Source organism: Thalassophryne amazonica, chromosome 14 (assembly GCF_902500255.1).
Source record: "Thalassophryne amazonica chromosome 14, fThaAma1.1, whole genome shotgun sequence".
Classification (NCBI taxonomy): Eukaryota; Metazoa; Chordata; class Actinopteri; order Batrachoidiformes; family Batrachoididae; genus Thalassophryne; species Thalassophryne amazonica.
In genome coordinates this window covers 51,380,622-51,403,642 of record NC_047116.1, presented here as the reverse complement: position 1 = coordinate 51,403,642, position 23,021 = coordinate 51,380,622, and positions in this window count along the sequence as shown.

Sequence of the window (23,021 nt, the reverse complement as noted above, 5' to 3'; positions counted from 1 at the left end):
GACGTGCCTGGAACACCTCTCCAGGGAGGCATCCAGGGGCATCAGGAAAAGATGCCCGAGCCACCTTAACTGGCTCCTTTCGACATGGAGGAGCAGTGGCTCGACTCCGAGCTCCTCCCGAGTGACCGAGCTCCTCAACCTATCTCTAAGGGAGCGCCCAGCCACCCTGCAGAGGAAACTCATCTCTTCCGCTTGTACTTGCGATCTCGTTCTTTCGGTCATGAGCCAAATCTCATGACCATAGGTGAGGGTCGAACATAGATCGACTAATAAATCGAGAGCTTTGCCCCCCTGCTCAGCTCTCTCTTCACCACGACGGGCCGATACAGCGACCGCATCACCGCAGATGCTGCACCAATCTGTCTGTCGATCTCACGCTCCATCCGTCCCTCACTCGCGAACAAGACCCCGAGATACTTAAACTCCTCCACTTGAGGCAAGGACACACCTTTTCTGGTCAGTGTTTCTCAACTGGAAAACAGTGTAGTTTACATTGTTTATCAAAAATTGATTACATTTTTTTCACATGCATTATCCACAAAGTCAACTTTGGTAAAAACATTTTTTTTTTTTTTCAAAACTTCACATCTATGCTTGCATCTCAGATGTACCTTCTGACAAATTGCAGCTGAAATTTCAGGTCTTTTTTTTAAGAAAATCCTCCTCTATACCACTTAATCATGAAGCTGTATTACTGGGGATACAAAATGCAAAACATGCAGTATGTACAATTTCTCCAATGACAGCCACCGAAGCCTATAAGTTGTTCTGGGTTGTCTGGGTGTCTTGGTGGCTTTACTCATACCCCCATCACACATAGCCACAGTCAGAATGATGAATTGGTGCACTTCAGAACAGTGTCAGGTTTCATTTCCAAAATGTTCAGACAGCCATCTGCAAGAGTCCACACAGTTGGTCAAAATTGGCCAGCGGCCCGAGTGTGATGCACATGTTCAAAACCCTCCGGGTACCGCTGAGATGGGACACCTATCCTACGAGGGTCCATGTGAAATCTGAGGACCATCTGGCCGCAATTTACATATTCTGATGGCAGCAAAACAGGATCTGAAACAATTTGAGCGCATACAAGGGAACCTCGAGATGGATCTGTCAGTATGACCTCCACATGCCACGAATAATAATGTCTACCCCTGGAGCGCAAAGGAACTGTTGAAATGTACAAAAATATAAACGCAACACTTTTGGTTTTGCTCCCATTTTGTATGAGATGAACTCAAAGATCTAAAACTTTTTCCACATACACAATATCACCATTTCCCTCAAATATTGTTCACAAACCAGTCTAAATCTGTGATAGTGAGCACTTCTCCTTTGCTGAGATAATCCATCCCACCTCACAGGTGTGCCATACCAAGATGCTGATTAGACACCATGATTAGTGCACAGGTGTGCCTTAGACTGCCCACAATAAAAGGCCACTCTGAAAGGTGCAGTTTTATCACACAGCACAATGCCACAGATGTCGCAAGATTTGAGGGAGCGTGCAATTGGCATGCTGACAGCAGGAATGTCAACCAGAGCTGTTGCTCGTGTATTGAATGTTCATTTCTCTACCATAAGCCGTCTCCACAGGCGTTTCAGAGAATTTGGCAGTACATCCAACCAGCCTCACAACCGCAGACCACGTGTAACCACACCAGCCCAGTACCTCCACATCCAGCATGTTCACCTCCAAGATCGTCTGAGACCAGCCACTCGGACAGCTGCTGAAACAATCGGTTTGCATAACCAAAGAATTTCTGCACAAACTGTCAGAAACCGTCTCAGGGAAGCTCATCTGCATGCTCGTCGTCCTCATCGGGGTCTCGACCTGACTCCAGTTGGTCGTCGTAACCGACTTGAGTGGGCAAATGCTCACATTCGCTGGCATTTGGCACGTTGGAGAGGTGTTCTCTTCACAGATGATGCGAAGGAGATGTGTTGCACTGCATGAGGCAAATGGTGGTCACACCAGATACTGACTGGTATCCCCCCCAATAAAACAAAACTGCACCTTTCAGAGTGGCCTTTTATTGTGGACAGTCTAAGGCACACCTGTGCACTAATCATGGTGTCTAATCAGCATCTTGATATGGCACACCTGTGAGGTGGGATGGATTATCTCAGCAAAGGAGAAGTGCTCACTATCACAGATTTCGACTGGTTTGTGAACAATATTTGAGGGAAATGGTGATATTGTGTATGTGGAAAAAGTTTTAGATCTTTGAGTTCATCTCATACAAAATGGGAGCAAAACCAAAAGTGTTGCGTTTATATTTTTGTTGAGTATATGTGGCAAGCTTCATCATGATAATGATTATGAATTATTATCATGTACAGTGGATGTGAACAGTGGCTATCAAATCGAAGCACCATGCACTACTGTGGACATGCCGCCGCAAATCTGAACAGTCCATTACATCCACCGTAGACCTTACAGTACAGATATTTGTCCATTCCTTCCAATGCGTGATGTAAATAATGTGAACTATTGTCTCAATCATATCTGTACATAACATGAGCAGCTGCACCTCTCTGTGATGCGCAGTAATGTATCACTGCACGCGTCAGGCTTGGAGGTGAACATATCTGACCACTGTAATATATGATCACCTTCTAACTCTGTAGGAGATATGACATGGAACTGTTGTGCCAGGCTGTGAAAGCAATAAATAATAATATTAATAAACATGAATCTCACCTCCAACAACGGTCCAGGAGTGTTTCACAGTGTGGACATGGAGCCTGATGCAGCCTGTGGTTAAAATCACCTCACCTGGCTGCTGTGTGCTGGAATGAACCACACAAAAATAAATCCCATGTGATAATCCAATCATCACGGTGTCCAGAGTTCCGTTGTGCTCCTGAAGTTAGCAAAGAAGAAAAAAGAAATTAAAGTTCACTAGAAAGGCTTTGTCTGACACATGGGACAGCATGGCCCACTAGCAGCAGACTGTCCAGTGGCACGTGCACACGCGGGGCATGCGTGCACTTAGTGGCTCATGCAGCGTTAAGCATACACACACACAGACACGTGGCTAAGTGATCATTTCAGCCCCATGCATGTGCACAGTGTGCACGTGCACCACGCACACACACGCGCTGCACACTCGCACGCACAGTGCTAAATTCCACTCCGGTCCCGAGTTTGTCATCCAGGGGTTTGGACATCTGGATTTCCAAAGGTCTGTTTTTAATTAATTTATGTGTAGTTGTAGAGATTTGCCTTAAGTTTGTGTTTAAGGAAGATCATTTTAGAAAATTTTATATTGAGAAGCCTGATTTACTTTTTGTATTTGCAATGGCATAAACAAATTAAAATACGTCAAATACCAAGGGGCCAAATACTTTTGCAAGGTACTGTAACTCATAAACACTTCCAATTCTTGCTTTATGCGCACGGTCTCTGGACCAAAATGTTGGATGAGTACTCTGTGAGAGTTATAATCTCTGTGACCCATGTGACCTCATTAAAAGTTAGCCACAATCAGAACCTTGTTGTGGCGATAACTCAACACTTCCAGGTATCAATCATGTACACCAGGAAATGAAAGCTGATGTTCTGAACTTTCTATATTCATGCTTTAATCTTAAAATCAAATACTTTCAGTGAACGACAAAATTGCAAACATCTGACCTTATCATTCGAATATTCTCAGAGGAGATAGACACTACCATAAAATGAAAGATAAGGCCAACTGTTTATGTACTTGTCATTCTAAAAATACTGTAAATGTAATTCAGAAGAGATTTAAAAATATACAAAAAAATAAAATAAATAAAAGCAGGTAATTTTGTTGAGTTCATTGATGAGGCCTGATGACAGGCTTATTGAACAATGTAGTAATTGACAGAGCTGATCAGAGGTTCACAACTTAATCCCCACATAATTGTAAACTCCTCACACTGGTACTCACACTGAAATAATTCAATTACTCTAGAAGATAATGAATGACCATCGCATTCATCAAAGGACTTAACTTCAGCTACTGATCGTCTGCCTAGAGTTGCAGTGTTGTCATCATTAGGCATGGCAGTAATTTATTCCATTACACACTGATATGTCATTACAGATGCAGACTGTGTGACTAACATCAAAATTTGCATTATTTAAGCTGAAACACAGACCTCTTTCTGCTGTGCTGATCATCAAATAATTCTGCACTGTATTGTGGTGCAGAAAATACTGTGTGTGACAAAATATCAAAGTTTATAGATGGCTTAAAGAATAAAAATGTGTACATACAGCAGTAGTGACTGGTGGTATTGATGTTTATGATTTTCGTTATCTTTATCAAGTGATATTTGATACACGGTTACATTACTTTTCATTAGGTGCAACCAGTGTTGGGCAAGTTAGTTTAAGAAAGTAAGTACTTCTCCCAAAAATTAACTGAGTTAGTTACTCAGAAATACCTTATACCTTGCAGCATTATAAAATTAATTAATTATAGAGAAAGTAACTATTGCCTTGCTGGTCTGCTCTGTGTAAGTCTGATCCCGTCAGATCTCAGAAGCTAAGCAGTGTGTGATCTGGTTAGTAATTAGATGGGAGACGTCTTTGGACCACCAGAGGCTGTGTGTTTTTCTCCAGGTAAACTGGAGTTACGTCAGGAAGTGCATCCGGCGTAAAACTTGTGCCGAATACTAACTGTGGATCTGGCTGTACCCACTGTGGTGATGCTGAAAAAAAAAAAAAAAAGAAACACGGGAGCAGCCGAATGAACAACAACAAAATTAATAAAATGGACACTTAATAGAATAAATTATGAACAATAAACATTTTACACTAATCTAAACTATTTTAATGTTGCAGTGGGACAGTGTGAGGTAAAACACCCATCAAATGTCATACATTATTGTTGATATCATTACTATGTTTATAATAATAGAACAATCAAACATATAGATATTTTAGAATTTTTGATATTTATTGCACCTCAACAGGCCACAACTGGCCATTAAATAGATGTAAAATTAGATTATGTGAATCCACAATACATTCATGACGTTTGCCTCAATGATGGGTAGGTAATGCCTGTAGTACCAGTTGCGCATGCTAATGCATGTGTTTGTAATTGTTCATGAACTCCCCTCCATCAATGCCTGTTTTTGTTTACCATGACGTTTTACTCTTTCTTAGCCAATTACCACCATTTCTGGAGTACTCCCAGCCCTCACCAAAGAAAACAAAAAACAGGCAGTGGCTATTTGTATGTAATGAAATACTATTAGTATGTAGCATCTCTGTAATTGGTCAATATAGATCACATGATCATGAGGTTACGTACTTGTACATTTAATTTTGAATTGAATTGAATTATTTTATTTCGAAACAAAATACAATAATCCAAAACTGACCAAAATCAAAACCCATGTGACCGAAAGGGGGTGGGTAGAAGCATAACTTATCAAGACCCACCCCTTATTCCACGAAATCAATAAATACACTCAATACTAATTAGATTCACACACACACATGTATGCAAATATATATATACATATACACACACACACGTATGCAAACACATATATACATACACACACACACACACATCCATATATATATAGACATACACACATATATATCTATACACACACATATATACACACACAAATACTTGTGCAATACATATACCATCACATATGCTTCCCATTCATGTTACAGGTCATACCCACATATACCTAAGCATACATACTTACATACAAGCTAACATTACATACTTGACACAGTCACTTCACGACGAATCCCACTATAATATTTTGAAACAATTACTTTTTTGCAGAGTCGCTTAAAACATGCCAGAGTACCACACGTTTTGATCTTAATAGGAGACTCATTCCACATCTTCACCCCTGTCAGGGATACACAAAAACCTTTTACATTAGTGCGAATTAATGGTTTCTTAAATAATACACAGCCACGTAAACTATACTCAGAATCCCTCATTTCGAACAGCCTCTGGACATGTCTCGGCAAGGCTTGGTTTTTTGCTTTAAACAAAATCTGTAGTGTAGTGTAGTGTACTCCACCATGTCTCTAAATTTTATTACATTCAAAGAAATAAATAGGGAATGAGTTGGTTCACGAAAATGTTTATTGCAGATGATACGTACGGCTCGTTTTTATAGAAGGAGTATTTGATTAGTGTTTGATTTATAAGTATTTCCCTACAGCTCAATGCAATATGTCATGTATGGTGCTATTAAAGAATGGTATAAAGTAAGTAACCCTTCCCCTGATAGTGTGTCTTTGGCTTTATACAAGATGGCGATAGAGTTGGACATTTTTGATTTAATATAGTTTATATGTACTTTCCAACTTAGTTTATTGTCAGTTATAACACCAATGAATTTATTCTCTGTTACTACCTCAATTGCCGTATTGTTTATACTCAAAGTTTTAAATTTAGGTAATTGTTTATTTCCAAATATAATACATTTAGTTTTCCCAAGGTGGAGTGACAATTTATTAGCATCAAACCAAGCCTTGAACTTTCCTAATTCGTTCTCCACCATGTCCAGAAGCTGTTCGACATTATCACCACTGCAAAACACAGTTGTGTCATCAGCAAAAAGGACACACCTCAGTGATCTCGACACCCAGCTTATATCATTAATATACAGTAAAAATAACAATGGACCCAATACTGATCCCTGCGGCACACCGCACGTAATTTCCCAGAGTTCAGAATCAATATTGTTAAAGTGAACATACTGAAATCTACCATGTAAATAACTATTAATCCAATCATATGCAAGACCTCTGATTCCATATTGCTGCAATTTAGATAATAGTATTCCATGATTAACTGTGTCAAATGCTTTCTTTAAATCAAATAAAATTATTACTGTGTATTGTTTATTATCAATTGCAGTCGCTATATTTTCCACCAAATCCATCACAGCAAGTGATGTAGTCTGAGACTTTCTGAATCCGTATTGTTCTTCGCAGAGTATGTCGTATTTTGTTAAATAGTCCTGCAGTCTCTTAGCAAAAAATTTTTCTAAAATTTTGGAAAATTGTGGCAAAAGTGAAATGGGTCTATAATTAGAAAAGGTGTGTTTATCACCAGATTTAAACAGAGGTATTACTTTGGCTATTTTCATTTGAGAGGGAAATGTACCAGTGCTCAGTGACAAATTGCAAATGTAATTGAAAGGTTTCTTGATTTCTTACTTTTGGAACCATACACCAAATCAATTATTTCTCTCTCATCAGTGCCACCAATAAACATTGACATAGATTTATTAAATTATGTATTATTGACCCAGAAGTTGTTATTCAATGAGTTAATACTACTAGCAAGATTTTTCCCAACATTAACAAAATATTCATTAAAGTGGTTAGCAATAGACTTGTCATTAATCATATTGTTACTATTTAAATGAAAAAATGAAGGATAATCTCTAACAATTTTACTCTTATTTATTATTTCATTTATAATATTCCATGTGTTTTTGATGTTGTTTCTATTTATACCCAGTAACTCACTATAATATCTTTTCTTAGAAAATCTCATAATATTAATTAATTTATTCTTATATATTTTGTATTTAGTTTCAGCTTCCTTTATTCTTAATTTTATAAATTGTTTATACAACAAGTTCTTGTTTTTACATGCATTCTGAAGTCCCTTAGTTATCCATGGTTTGTGACAATATTGATTTCTATGCCTTTTGGTAACAAGAGGACAATGTTTGTCATATAACCTGGAGACAGTTGAAATAAAAGCATTATAAGATTCATCAACATCATCAACATACCTCATCCCAGTTCTGGTGCAATAATTCCTCCCTAAAGTTATCAATGATTACAGGTGTTACTGTTCTCCTCAAGATTTTTAGTTCACTTTGGTGATTACTACTACTATGACCCTGTGATGCAAACACAGTGAAAACTGGCAAATGATCACTAATATCACTTACCAAAATTCCTGCTGTGAGATTACCAAATATAACATTAGATAGAATATTGTCAATAAGGGTTGTAGAGTTAAGAGTGATTCTGCTTGGATGAGTGATAGTTGGAAATAATCCCAAACAGTATAAGGAATTTATGAAAGAGGTGGTTTGTGGATGATTGTGAGGATTCAAAAAATCTACATTAAAGTCTCCACAGACAAATAAATACTTATTTCTTTTGATTTTGTTATATGTTGCCATGACTATTTCTTCAAAAGAATCAATGTTTGCTCCAGGAGCTCTGTATATGCAGCTGACAATGATATTATTAGAATTCATGGTTGTGATTTCCACAGTAACACATTCCATAATATTGTCGACTGTAAATGACATATTGTTAACAAGTTTGCAGTTATAATCAGACCTTACATACCTTTTCCTCTGCCTATTAACTAGAAACAATTCATAACCGTCCAGATGTACTAAATCTTTGTTATCATCCGTTAGCCATGTTTCTGAGATTGCAATAACTGAAAAGCTTTTTTTGGTTGTTGACAAACAATCACTTATACTGGACATGTTCCGAAGAAGACTTCTACTATTAAAATGTATAATTGAAAAGGCCCCATTGTTAATTTTATACTCTTTGAGTTGTTGTTCTGTAAAATAATTACATTGTCGTACTATTTTTTCAGTGAAAAAGGAGTCAGGGTCGATTTCAAGTCCAAAGGGGCGGGAAGCAGAATTACAGTGAGTAAATGTTTCCAAACTGAGCTCCTGGGCTGAAATAAACTGACCACTGTCAATGGTCATTATGTTATCTATAGATTTTTTATCAATAATCACAATCAACCCAAAACCAGTACCAAAAAAAGCCAGTTTTATCCTCATTCATATTTATTCAGTTCTTCTATGCCTTTGATAACTAATACCTTAGCTTCCTCAGGTGTACCTTTAAGTTTAATGTATACTTTACAGTTCATAACCCATGTATTCTGTATTTTATTTTGTTTCCGTAAATATCTGGCTTTCTTGGCAATATCAGCATTCCTTTTTATTAAATGATCGTTCAGATAAACATTTGTGCCCTTTAGCTTTTTCCCTTGTTTCATTAGTGCAATTTTGTTTTTTCTGCTGTCAGGAAAGATGACTTTAAGCTTGCTCTCAGCTTGTTTTCATCTTGGAGTATAATACGTACCATGGGATTAATATACATGCTTTTGAATTAAACTGCACAGTTTTTGGTACCTTCCAGGAGTAAGTGAGGTCATGCCGGACTTTTCCATTGCAAATGGGGAGGTCCACGGAATGAACTCGGTGGTGAAGACGAGGGAATATATCTAAATAATTCTAACATGACAAGTATGATCAAATGAAGTAGTAATGTGTTAAAATTAAGAGTTGATTAGAAGATGTATTTTACGAATAAGTGAAATGAATGATTATATGAGTTGTTTTTCATAAAGAGTGCAGAGTCAGAGAAAAAGAGGAAGTGAAGAAGATGTCGCAAGTGGGGCAAGAAAAACTGATGTGGGGCAAGAAAAACTGATGTGAAACAATTGACCAAATGATTAAGATGTTGGTAAAATATGAAATGAATAATAAGGAATGAGAATGTTTGTATATGATCATATGAATTGTTTTTATGTGAAAGAGAGTTGTAATGAGATGATTGAATATGATTGATGTGATTTTGAAGAAATGATTTAAAAGAATGAATTCTCAGAAAAGCTGAAGTGTTAACAGAAAAGAGGAACTTGAGAAATAAGTTACTGGTAGGGGCTGCAGAGATTTCCAGTAAAGCAGAAGGAGAAGGGAGGAGGTTTTGAGTCAACAGTGTCCCCATGGTAGCCAAGATCATCTGAGGACGACTGGAGTCAGGAACATATATAACTTGAAACACCAGAAAACGGGGTTATTCTTCCAGGGAGAGGTGCTGTTGCCACTACTCCCCTGCTACGAGGAGATCACAAGACTTGACCATCTTGTGAGCATCAATTGGAATCGTGGAGTGAGAGGATTGGAGCCGTGCAGAGTCGTTTGAGAGATATTACGATGCCCACTCAGGCCGTCCAGTTACGGAGTAGCAGAACGATGGAGGATAACCACTGGCCTTAAGTCTGAGTGGGCAATGTTCAACGATTTCTCTCTCAAGGAATATCACAGCATACCAGAATGGATTAGATCAACTTGTGGTTGATTGAAGATGGAATAATATCTTATGTGGATTAACTTTGCTGAAGGATCACAATATCGCATAAGGATCGTGGTCAGCCAACGACTAATAGCTGATGAAGAGGAAATCAAGTTCATCGAGCTGGGGACCTTAACCTCGAAAACCTTCCTCCCTCACTCCCAGGAAAATTTGTTAAGAAATCAATCCAGTCCTAGTCAAAGCAAGATCAATCAGAATTATTGTATTATTATTAAAAATAATAATAATAGTAATAATAATAATAATAATAATAAATCTCAGCCAATCATTATTTTAATTATATTTGTATTACTGTTGTGAAATCACCACCATATAACCCATGATGAATATGTTATCGGCCCTTGCAAAACCTGCAATAAAACTCCAAGCATGCAGTCAAAGTGTTAAGGCTCGGACATTGGATTATTGATGCTTCTTAAGGTGTGAAAGTTAAGTTTATTGGGTGCACAACATCAAAGTGCTCTAAAAGGTTAGTCTGGTTTTCAATAAAAATAACACATCCTGGGGACTCGCTGTAGGAGTCACTAAATTTAAAATCTAGCAACATTCCAAGAGCCCTGATCCATAAGAGGAGAGCTGCCGTTAATGGGCGTGGCTGGTTCATATCCTGGTTCCTGAGGAGGCTATTCAACCGGGGTGCGAGACCAGCTTCAGCGGGGTGGACGTCCGGATGGAGGCAGTGAGCAGCTAGACGAATCTCCTCGACACCAGCTTAAATAGCCTTTGTGTAGCCTTGCCGGGTAATACCCGTGGAGACACGAAGGTCGGACCCCAGAGACAGAGAGCTGGTTTTACACAACCACACTCATCGGAGGGTGAGTGTGTGCCGTGTATCTAGGTAGTGGGATCGGACACGTGGCGCCCAAACAGGGACCAGACAAAGTGTAGTCGGGTCCGAGGAAGAATCCTGGCCAAAGGAGAGTCTTTGCCATTGGGCAGGTGGAAAGCCCCTGAATAGATCACCGAAGAGGACAGTGTTGTGGAGCGTGTCGGCTGATGGCTTGTATAGGTCCAGTAACGGCTTGAAACATATCTGTCCTCCAGAGGTGTGAAAATTTGGAGGCGACCACCAGAAAGACGAAGTAAAGGAAACAGGAGTAATTATCCCAGGGAGCTGGGATCGGGGACGAGAAGCAGACGGGGATAGCCTGCTGGATCGTCATTAAACGACGAGGAAGGGAAGCAGGCAAGGGAACCTGCTGGATCGGATCGTCAAGAAAGCAGGTATGAGAGTATACCGTGCAAAATGGTGATCTACAAGAGAGAATAGGATCATCACCCCGTGAGGTTCCTGAGGGGAGAAGCTGGAAAAGGAGCAGCTGATCTGGAATTAACCTCTGGAATTAGCGGTGAATAGCCAAGTAGTCTGTCACTCATCCCTGACTCAAGGCGCCAAGAGAGGCTTTGAGAGGCAGATGACTCGAGACGACAAAGACCATAGCTGAAGTCAAGGAGACGACAGTGGTGGAATCGACAATCTCAGCAACCAAGAGAATAAAGAGAGGACAATCATTACGAAACAGTAAGTTTAGTATTAAGAACAAGCAGTGAAAATATGGCTGAAGGAGAGCCAGAACCCGTAGCAAACCCTGAATCCGAACATGAAGGGAAAAAAGAAGTGGATTTCCGGCCACACAGAGTGGTATTGTATGGACGAGGATATGATACTTGGGCAGAAACAGTTCAGAAATATGTCATAGATCAAAGTGTGGAAACTGATGAAGAACGTTTCAAAGAAGACATGGCAGGAATTATACACACATTAGGGATATACTATCCAGGTAAGCATAAGGAGGGGCAGATCCTGGCCGTTTTGAAGAGCCCACCAGTCCCAAAAGACAAGATGGGGACCAGAGAGTGGCTTGTATGGTGGTGTAAACTTCTCGAAGAGTGGAAAAGAGGACAAATCACCACCTTAATAAGCCCCGAGAAAAGTTATGACTCCGTAGTAAAAATGAAAGCTGGGTTGTTGGAGGTAGAGACGGTCCTGGTTGATGTTAAAGCAAAATCAGCATCTGTATATGCTGAGTTTAAGTCCACGGCAGAACGGCTAAAAGGGTTAGGAAGAATGCTTAAGGAACAATATCCTATAATGGAAGATATGAGTGGAAGTCAGATCCTCGATAATGAAGACGAAGGCAAGATAGACTCCCAGGCCGAATCCGAACTAAGTGATGAGGAACACAACCCAGAGGTAGGTGGAGATGAATCAATATCCCCGGGAAGTCCTAATCCTGGGGGAAATGGTCAAGAATATAAAAGCCAGGACCAGCTCCACACAAGCTTTGACCCAGAGTGGCCAAAATTGCCCCTAGGAAGTGTGAGAGGAACAACCTCAACAGTTAGAAAACAGACAGAACGCCTGGTTGAGCAGGATAAAAGACGAAGAAGCCTTCAGGGAGTGTCTGGACAGATATTCCATCAATCGAGGATCCTATATTCATTCCTCTACCTGTCGGAAATGCCGAAGCATCCAGGTCACCCCGAAAGTCGGAACAAAACAGAGAGCTTCAACCACGAGACCCACATCCTTCCCATGAATCTGATATGGATCACGACCAGGAAAGAGAGTCTGAAGAGGAGATCAATCCACAAGACTCGGAAGAGGATGAACCGCTATCTGTGGTAGGGGAAAGAGAAGTCTCACACCCAGAACTACAAACTGGACGCTACAGAGGACGAAAGAAAGGAGTTGGGGTGTATAATGTGCGTGTAGCATCAGAGAGAATTGCAAGAGATATCAGGGTCAACCCAGTGAAGGCCTGAGATAAGCGACAAACCTATGCTCCAGAAGTTGGGCAAACTGGGTATGACATCCCAGAAGAGTGGATTGAGCGACAAGATGAAAAGAAAACTCTCGAGGTAACAGCAACTGTTGGAGAGTGGGCTAATGTTGGGTATTTTCTCCTCCAAACATTCTTAAAACCTTTGATAAGACAAACAGAGTCAAGAAACACCAGTGAGACAGAAAGTCAAATTAATCACGCGCGGAGTGCGGCCAGGCTGTACACCAAGGCTACACTAAAGTCTGGCCTGTGCTCCCGCTCTTTTTATTAGAGAAGCCCTCATTACATCATAAAACTTGTCCTAAGGGGGGGGGGACACGCGAGACAAGTTTCTTCCTGTAACATAAACACATACGTCAATAAGTGCAGCTGTAAGGAAAAACAGTTTCTTTCTTTTACTCTTATCGTCGAAGGTCAGCACATCCCGTTCATCTGTTGCAGTTATCAGCTGTTGTGCATCTGCCTGGAGTGTCCTGGTCTTCACACTAAGCATCACATCACAACAGTCAAAACAACCTTCAGTTCTTTTACTCCCAGTTCAGCCTGACCCCGTCATGCTTCACTCCCAGTCGTTAGCGGCTACAAAAACAAGTTGTATAATAATAATAATAAGTACATCCAGCTCTTCATTCCCAGTTCAGATTGACCCCAGCATGCTAAAACAAGGTTGAATAACACGTACATTCTCGGGGTTAGGTGCAAACAGCACAACACCGTTCTCATGAAAAAGAAGACAAAGGTACAAATGTTTAACAGTGATAATATATATACAAAATCTTTAACATTCCCCTCCTGTTTATCGCCTGTTAAACATACAGTAGTAGTTATCACCTAGCTTAGCACTTCTTTTTGAGATTTTCACTAAGAGGTTCATCATGGTATGTTCTATAGGCTTACACCCCAGAGGTGATGTCATCATTGTCACCATCATCGGTGTCTGGGTCATCATACTTCCATGGGTCTGGGTACAGGTCATGGGAGTCATCGTCCTCCTCGGTGTCGTCTTGCCCCAGGAGTGGATATGATGCTGGTCCCCCTCCTGGTCCTGGACTTATTGCTGCAGTTATCATTCTATTTACAAGGCCTCGGAGACATGGAATACAACAACATCCACACAATGTTAGAATTGCAGCAAATACTGCTATAGACACTAATAGTGAAGAAATCAAAGACCTCCATCTTCCCATCCCTTCCAGCCACCAATCCCAGCCTTCGGTGTTTACTCCACTGTGCTCTTTCATCTTCCTGTTCAACGTCCTCAGCCCGTCAATGGCTTGAGTGAGACTGCCGTCTGCAGCCGTGTTGTTGGGAATGAATGTGCAGCATTGTTCTCTGAACATGGCACAAACACCTCCTTTCTCCGCCAACAACATATCCAGAGCAATACGATTCTGGAAGGCCATAAGGGACGTGGCTTCTAACTGTGAACGGACAGCCTTAAATCCTTCCTCAGTCCAATTTCCTAATTTCTGTACATTGTAGTGGATGTAGTTTATTCTGTCCACGTTTTTATTAATTGAACACCACCAACAGATGGAAGATTCGAATCCAGCTGCTATTTGATCAACCAGTTTATACTCGTCAGGCACTCCTCTGGGGACTCCTATTGCGTCAATATATGTTGGATTTCCTACTCCTTTCCACTCTCTTTTTACTCTATGTCTGGCTATGCCTTTCTGCCAATCTTCAGGAATAAGAGAGGCTGCATATGTCGTAACGTCTTCAGGGGTCATGGGTATGGCTTTAACTGGTAACAATAATGATATTAATGCACAATAACCTGACACATTTCGTGGCAGTCTGTCAAAGATTCTGTTATCACCACACCACCACCATACATCACTCCTACCGACAGGTTTGAATGTGGGAGTACTATGGACCACATTCTTACACCAGGCAGTGTGGCTTAAGCTACCCAAAGTCTTACTTGTCCCTGTCAAGTGTACACATGTATGGTTAGCATGCCCAACTTTGCTTGAAAATAAAGGTTTGATCTTAGTCAATTTGGTCAATGGATAGATCTTGTCCCACTTAGAACAATTGTTGTTTGCTGCAATGTATGTCTGTGTCATAACAGTCAGCAGACAGTCTTTGGATAATGCTGCCGGTATCACCTGTAATATAGGTCTGGGTCCCATACATACAACACAGTCCTTCTTTGCTGCTAGTCCTGCTTGTTCTGCCATTAAAAGCCAATTGTTATTTTGTCCACTAATTCCTGTAGTTACTAGGAACCAGTCATCTGCCTTCATGTCTTTTGTGCCTTGTACGGACATCCCCTTTGCTTGTATGGGCACCCCCTTTGCTTGTATGGGCACCCCCTTTGCTTGTATGGACACCCCCTTTGACATACTTAATTCTGTCAATATTGGTTGCTGTACTCTATCTGTTTCACAGAGGAAAAAATGGAAATACGGATCTTTTCCTGGTTTGTATACCCAAAGGAGGAACAACCAACAGTCTCCCTCTATATCAGGTGGGAATATGGTTCCTTTTTCTGTGGTATTCACCACTATAGACAGCTTATCATCTGTTTGATACATTTTGAGAATTTGACTCTGGTACTTAGCCCACTCGGTTTGTGCCCATCTTGGTGTCCATCTACTCCATTCATCGGCTACCAACGTTTCCCATCTCTTATCTTGTTGATCATTGGTCATATACCATGAGAAACTATTTCCGTAATTAGTCCCTCTGTCACCATCCCCACCATCCCATATTCCATGGGTAAGAGCACTATATGGTACAGAGATGACCACAGAAGCTTTTCTAGGAATGCAGGCTTGTATACCAAATCGGTACGCATTGTTCCTATCACAGCTATGTACTGTGGCATTTATTATCGGACTGGGGTCTTCGTTACTTCTTTTTGGTCTCTGCAATCTGCGGAGGTGATCCTTATTATCATGTCCCGTGCTTATGGCTTTTAATAATAAGCCCAATCCAAAAAAGAAAAGTAGCATAACAAGGACTGTCCATGGGGTCCAGAAACCCTCGTTCTTTGTTTTTTTTCTTTCGCCATTTCTGCACACTACAGCACACCTATGTTCAGAACAGTGGCTTCTTAATGTCTTCTGCTAGCTTTCGTGTCTAACCTGGATCTTAACACCAAGCTCACACACTATTACTAGTCTTGTCCTACTGTTCTTACTGTTTGTCTGTGTCTGCAGAAATGACTTTCTTACAGTGAGTCAAATTAATCCATGTACTTCTTTCCCCAATTTTCAAGGCTGTGGGTGTTGTGAGTAGTACTTGATGGGGCCCTTCCCATTTAGGTGAATGCCAGTGTTTTCTCTTGATGCTTCTTATCAACACCCAGTCTCCAGGTACCACTTTAGGGTCCTCCTGTGGAGAAATGGGATCATCAGTGTTTGGAGCTCTCCCTCGTTGTCCTTCTAACATTTTTCTCATGTAATCCGCCAAATTGGCTTCCTCAGGTACATCCCAAATTTGCCCATAATATGGCAATCGATATTTTCTGCCAAACAATGTTTCATACAGTGTCAACCCCATGGTACTAGTTATGTTTATATACATTTTTACCAAATCTACACAATGTGTCCATGGTCTGCCTGTTTCCTCCATTGTCTTTCTAAGTCTGTTTTTTACTGTTCCATTCATCCTTTCCACTAATCCGGCGCTTTGTGGATGATAAGCACAATGATTTTTGAGATTGACCTGTAGCGCTTCTCCTACGTATTGCACTATTGTATTAACAAAATGCGCTCCATTATCTGAATAAACTGTTTCTGGTATTCCAAATCGTGGAATGATGTCTTTGCACAATGCCTTAGCCACTGTAAGTGCATCTGCATGTTTTGTAGGGAACAATTCTACCCATTTTGAGAAGGCATCAATTACGACTAAACAAAATTCCTTCCCTTCATGTTTACTCAGCTGTATATAATCCATGTGAATCACTTGAAAGAGATATTGTGGTGTTGGAAATTTGCCTCTTTGGGGTCTCAAACTGCCTTGTGAGTTGTGTTTGGCACATATCATGCATGCTCTACAATGCTGTTTTGCATATGCATCAAACCCATAAAGACAAAAAATAGATTGCAATTGCGATATCATACCCCCTGATGAGACATGCGTCACGCCATGGCTCATAATAGCTGCCCATTTAAACATATTTTTTGGCAATATGGGTTTCTTTTGTGGGCATACGTACAAATCATTTGCATACGTAGCTCCTTTATTTATCCACATCTGTTTTTCTCTTTCAGTTGCCTGCTGTTGCATGTCAGCAAGCAGTGTATGACCTAAATGCAAATCTGGAGTGGTGTCCTGTACAACAAAAATAGAAGAAGCCGCTGCTGCCTCTTTTGCTGCTCTGTCAGCAAAATCATTTCCTTTTGAAATACTGTCAGAGCCTTTGGTGTGAGCCGCACATTTGCATATAGCAATTTGGTTAGGCAATCTCACAGCCTTCAGTAGTGCAGTTAGGAGAGTGGCATGAGTCACTGGCTTTCCAGATGATGTCACCATTCCACGCTCTTCCCACAGTTTTGCAAACACATGCACTGTGCTGAAAGCGTACTGGCTGTCTGTATAAATTGTTACAGCCGTACCTTTAAACAGATAGCAAGCTGCAGTTAAAGCAACTAATTCAGCTGCTTGTGCTGAAAATGACGATGGCAATGAAGCAGAATCCAATACTTCTGAATTTGTGACAACAGCATATCCAGATTGTGTTTGTCCATAAGCGTTTTTAGTGGAAGAACCATCCACATACACAATTGTACTGTTTGGGATGGGTGTGTCCTGGAGGTCTGGGCGTGCTTTCGTACAGACTGTAGCTACATCAAGACAATTGTGCGGCTCACCATCCTCAGGTAAGGGTATCAATGTGGACGGATTGAATGTTGTACAGCGCTCTACCGTAAGGTGTGGTTGTGATAATAGCAAGGACATGCACGAAAGATGTCTTGCTGGGGACAAAAGGCTCATGTTTGTCTGCAACAGAAGTGCAGAAACTGCATGTGGAACTTTCAATGTCAGCTGATGGAATAGAACAACATTACTGCTACTTTGAACAGCCATAGAGGCTGCAATAACAGCCTGTACACATGGTGATAGAGCACTTGCCACTGCATCCAATTTAGATGAGTAGTAGGCAACTGGCCTCAATTTTGAGCCATACACTTGAACCAAAACACTAGTCATGAACTTATTCTTACAATCAACTGTTTGAATGAATGGTTTACTATAATCTGGTAGTGCCAAAACTGTGGATGACACTAATGTTTGTTTTACTTTTGCAAAGGCTTCCTCAGCATCTTTGTTCCATTCCAACACAGTTGACATTGAAATATCATCCTTGTACATCAAATCAGAAAGTGGACTAGTCAATTCTGCATAGCAGGGAATCCATGCCCTGCAGTAATTAGTCAGTCCAAGAAATGACATCATCTGCTTTTTGGTTTGTGGTTTTGGAGCGTGCAAAATTGCTTCCTTCCTGTCAGACAGGATCGTGCGCCCAGTGGCTGATAATTCATGTCCTAAATATTTTACTTTATCCCTACACAACTGAACTTTGTTTTTACTCACTTTGTGGCCATTATCAAATAAGAAACATAATAATGCTACTGTGTCAGTTATGCAGTTTTCTCGTGTGTCAGAGGCAATCAAAATGTCATCAACATACACTAATAGTTGGCTATCTGCCGGTGGAACGAAATTGGCTAAACATGCTGACATGACTTGAGAATAAATAGTTGGGCTCTCTGCGTAACCCTGCGGTAATCTGGTGAATGTATATCGTTGTCCTTTAAAGGTAAAGCAAACCAGAATTGACTATCTGGGTGTACTGGCACAGAGAAAAATGCATTACTTATGTCAATTACTGAGAAACTATTAGAATTTGGTCTCAGCGAATTTAACAAGGTGTGTGGATCTGGAACGCATGGTGCTCTTTTAATCACAGCAGCATTTACTGCCTGCAGATCTTGAATCATTCTCCACCCCACTGAGGGCGGAGCCTTTTTCACAGGAAATATGGGTGTGTTACATGGTGAATCTGGACATGGCACTATTACTCCTGCTGTTAATAAATTCTCTACTACTGGCCTGATTCCTTCAATTGCATCAGGTTTCAATGGATACTGTCTTACACATGGTCTGTATTCTGTTTTTGGTCTTATAACTACAGGTTGTGCATTTTTTATCAGTCCTACGTCTGAAGAACCTGTTGTCCACAATCCTGATGGTACCGAAGAGAGAAAATCATCTTCTTCAGGACTCAACTGAAACACTCAGGATTGTGAAGTGGACACATCAATGTGTGTTCCAGCTGTCAGCACCAATGAGACATTAACTGGCACTTTGTACAATTTAGTTGATGGACTGAACTCCGTTCGTGGTCCAACTCTGCTCCAATCAGTGGCTGACAAAGCTGTTATGACTGTCAGTCCCAAATCTTGCCATTCTGTCAAATATGGTTTACAAAGTGACACATGTAATGGCATACCTGTGAATCTCAATTTTGAAACATCTTCAGTGGCACCTGTTACTGTTATGACAGCTGTTGAGTTGCCATCATGAATCAAATTGGTCATTGTCAGCTTCACAGGTGAAATGTTTTTCGATTTGTTTTCATACACTGGTGTTCCTGGCAATATGCCACTGTGGACCCTAAATACACTCTCAAATCTGCATCTAAACTCTGTCCATGGTTCTCCTTCTTTCTGAGTTGTCCTGGTGATTTCAGTATAATTTATCTTTGGTCCTAACACACCTTTTGCACGTGTAATCATAGCTTCCACTCTTGTTTTCAAGACTAGATCATCATGTGTCAGTGGTACGCCTTGTTGGTCTGCAGGATTCCAGTCTCCTCGTATCTGACTCCATTTAGGGCCACATGCTTTCATCCACACCTGTTGGACTTCAGGTCCATTAAGGTGGTAAGAATTTCTAATGTTTTCTATATCCTGCATAAATCCCTCAATATCGACATGTGGCGATGGTATCATGTCGACTGCTGCTTTGATATCATCAGCATTCCATGTTCAATATACGAGCATGGTTGATCGATGTCCTGCTGTTCCTGCACGAGGATTTGGTACTTCTATCATAGGATAGGCACCTCCCTGGTCACTGTGTTCCACCATGGGAGGGGCTGTAGGCACTCTCGCTTGACTGCGTGTTTGTGGTTTTTCTGGTTTTTCTGGTTTTTCACTTTTTACCTTAGGTTTTACTGCCAAATCATACTGTGGTGGCGGTACATCGTCATCCTCTGGTAGAGGAGATGAAGGTGTTGTTGTCACCGACGATCCAGCCGGCGGTGGTTGTTGAGGCTGTTCTGGTTCTCTGTGCTGAATTATCACATCTTCTTCTGCCTTACCTACAACTTTCTTTTTCCTTGCTTTCTCTAATCGTCGCTTCTCTGCTCCCTTCCGTCTGTTCTCTGCTTCCTCCTCCCAAAATGCCACTAAATCTGCCCCTACTTTCTGCATCTTTTTCTCATCACCTTTATGTTTCTGTTCTAACTCCTTCTTTAGCTTCTGTATACTGATCAGGTTCAGTCGTCCGTCAAAGTCATGTTTATTTATCCAGGTCTCCAATTTCTTTGTTGCTTTTGGATTTTTTGCTTCCATAAATTTCCAGTCGTCAATTGATAAATTTTCCTTATTTTTAGACGTCTTACCCCCCATTTTTATTATCCCTTGTTATAATTTGGACTTCAGACGGGGGCACACCTGGGGTGTTCTAAATCTGAAGTTTTCACTTTCTTTGGACGTGACAATTAATTTGCCGTCGTGTGGTTGATTCCTTTCACCTCCCCGTAGGAAGCGGAATCACTTGCCTTCGCTTCCACACACGGTTGTCACTAACGTTGTCCAAAGTATTACACTTTCACACAGTTATTTACACTTACACAAAACACTATTTACACATAGAAACACTTTTAATAATCGTACGCGTATTCTTATGCCAGGGGAGCTCGCCCTCCCGTGAAATTTAACTAATGTCCTGCATTAGGGGACTCCGCCGTCCCTGCCAGATTTAACTGCTTTTTTACAGTGCACGTATTTCTACCCGGGATTTCCCGGGTAGAAATACCGTCAATCTTTAACAGCTAATATGCTAATGTGGCCCTTCTATCCTACACTGACTGCCTGTAAAGCGTTAACAAATAACTTCAGAGTCGCCTATTTAGGCGTGGCCCATGATGTGATGTTGAGAAAACTAAAAACAGCAGCTTTACGCTGGTCACGGCAAGTGTTGAGAGAAATTAATGAAGAAAATCTGGATGATGAAGGAGAAACAATTCCACCATCGTCAGGATTACAAGCGAGCCTCCCAAATCAGGACTTTCCTGCTGGATCTAGAGAGCAAAGTCTGCCAGTAATTCAAGCTGAAATTCAAGCAGACGGCAGGGAATTCCGGGAATTCAAGAAATTAAAGATGCTGGTGAGAGAGAAAGAACCAAATGAGGGCCTAAAGGACTATTTGAAAGAAGTGTGGCCCCTTATTGACAGAGCTTCTAACAACGAAGAGGGTAAATCTATGTGGCTGGCCCAAGTTACCAGTCAACCCATCAGTCGGGGTGAACCAGCACGAAACCATTATGCCAGGTTAGTGTTGGAAGATCCCAATGATGAAGATTCCCATATTGCTCGAGCTAAGGCTGGACTAGATAAAGGTCAAACATTAGTTCAAGTGTGGCATGGGCTAAAACAGACGATTTTGCCACAACGCTATGTTAGGGCACTGAGAGAGGTCACTAAGGGCAGAAGAGGGGAAATAACCTTTGTGAAAATGCCCATAGACGGCACTACAGTCCCACAAATGGACGTGGTGGTGAAGAGCTGGGATCTGGAGCAGCAGTTCTATGAGGAAAAGAGAAGGAGAGCACAACAAGATCAGGACAAAAACCGGGGGGAGTGGAGAAAAGATATCCAGTGCCTAAACCATCACCTCCTCACCCATTTCAAACACCACAGAGGGATAATCAAAGGCCTCCAGCAGGACAATGGAGCTCTCGGCCGAGAGGTCCACCACCCCCACCACCACAATCACGACCTACACCTGCACCACATAGTGGTGGCTATCTCCCTAAAGAGGAGTACGACAAATTAACTCCAGAACAAAGGAAAGCCCTCCAGGAAGTCCGCCAAGCCTCAGCGGCAGCGGGAGGGCAGAAGTAATGGCTTCGGAGGCGCGGGTCACGCTAGACCATGCCTACTGGGAGGGGGACAATATCTACACTGATGTGGATGGAGAACCGTACCTGGTGGACACGGGAGCAGAGGTGTCCATGACCCACAGAAGCCTCGAGACCAAGGGATACCTACTGATCCAGTATGCGAATGCGGCAACGGAGGAAAGACCATTTGGAATAAGGAAAGGGGTAGTTTGGATAAAAGGCCCCTTTAATTTGATAACGGTCAAGGATTTGAGAGAATTGCATCGGCCCAAAAGGCTTCGAAATCTAGTAAAACGACGAGTGAAAAAATTACAGGCAAAAGTTGTACGAATGGATATGACTCCAATTGGAAAGAGTCCGGTAAGCTGGTACAAAGAAGTGGATGTACCAGCTGTCACAGAAGAAAAGATTGGAGAAAGTGATTTCTCTGAAGCAGGGAAAGAAAAATTGAGGGAAATTATCTCCAAAGCTAAAGTAGCACGATTTAAAAATGATTGTGGAGATTTGGGGGCTAAATACATTCATGTCATCGAAGGAGGAGTACATCCACCGGTGCGACAATATCCCTTGAACCCTGGAGCGGTTGAGGAAATGGATAAAATAGTAAAAGAATTGGAAGCTTTGGGGATCATTCGAATGGAATTGAATCCGATCACTAACAGCCCCATCCAAGCAGTTAAGAAGCCAGAGTCGGCAGGAGGAGGCTGGAGACCAGCAATCAACTTCAAGGCTCTCAATCGATGAACAATAGCCAATAGAGCGAGTTTGATAAATCCCCAAGGAGCACTGAAAACACTCCAAATTAAGAGATACAAATCATGCATTGATCTGGCAAATGGATTCTTTTCCCTGCAATTAGCAAAACAGTCACAAGGGAAAACAGCATTCACACATAAAGGGAAAAGTTATGTGTGGCAACGACTCCCGCAGGGATACAGAAATTCACCAAATGTGTTCCAAGCAG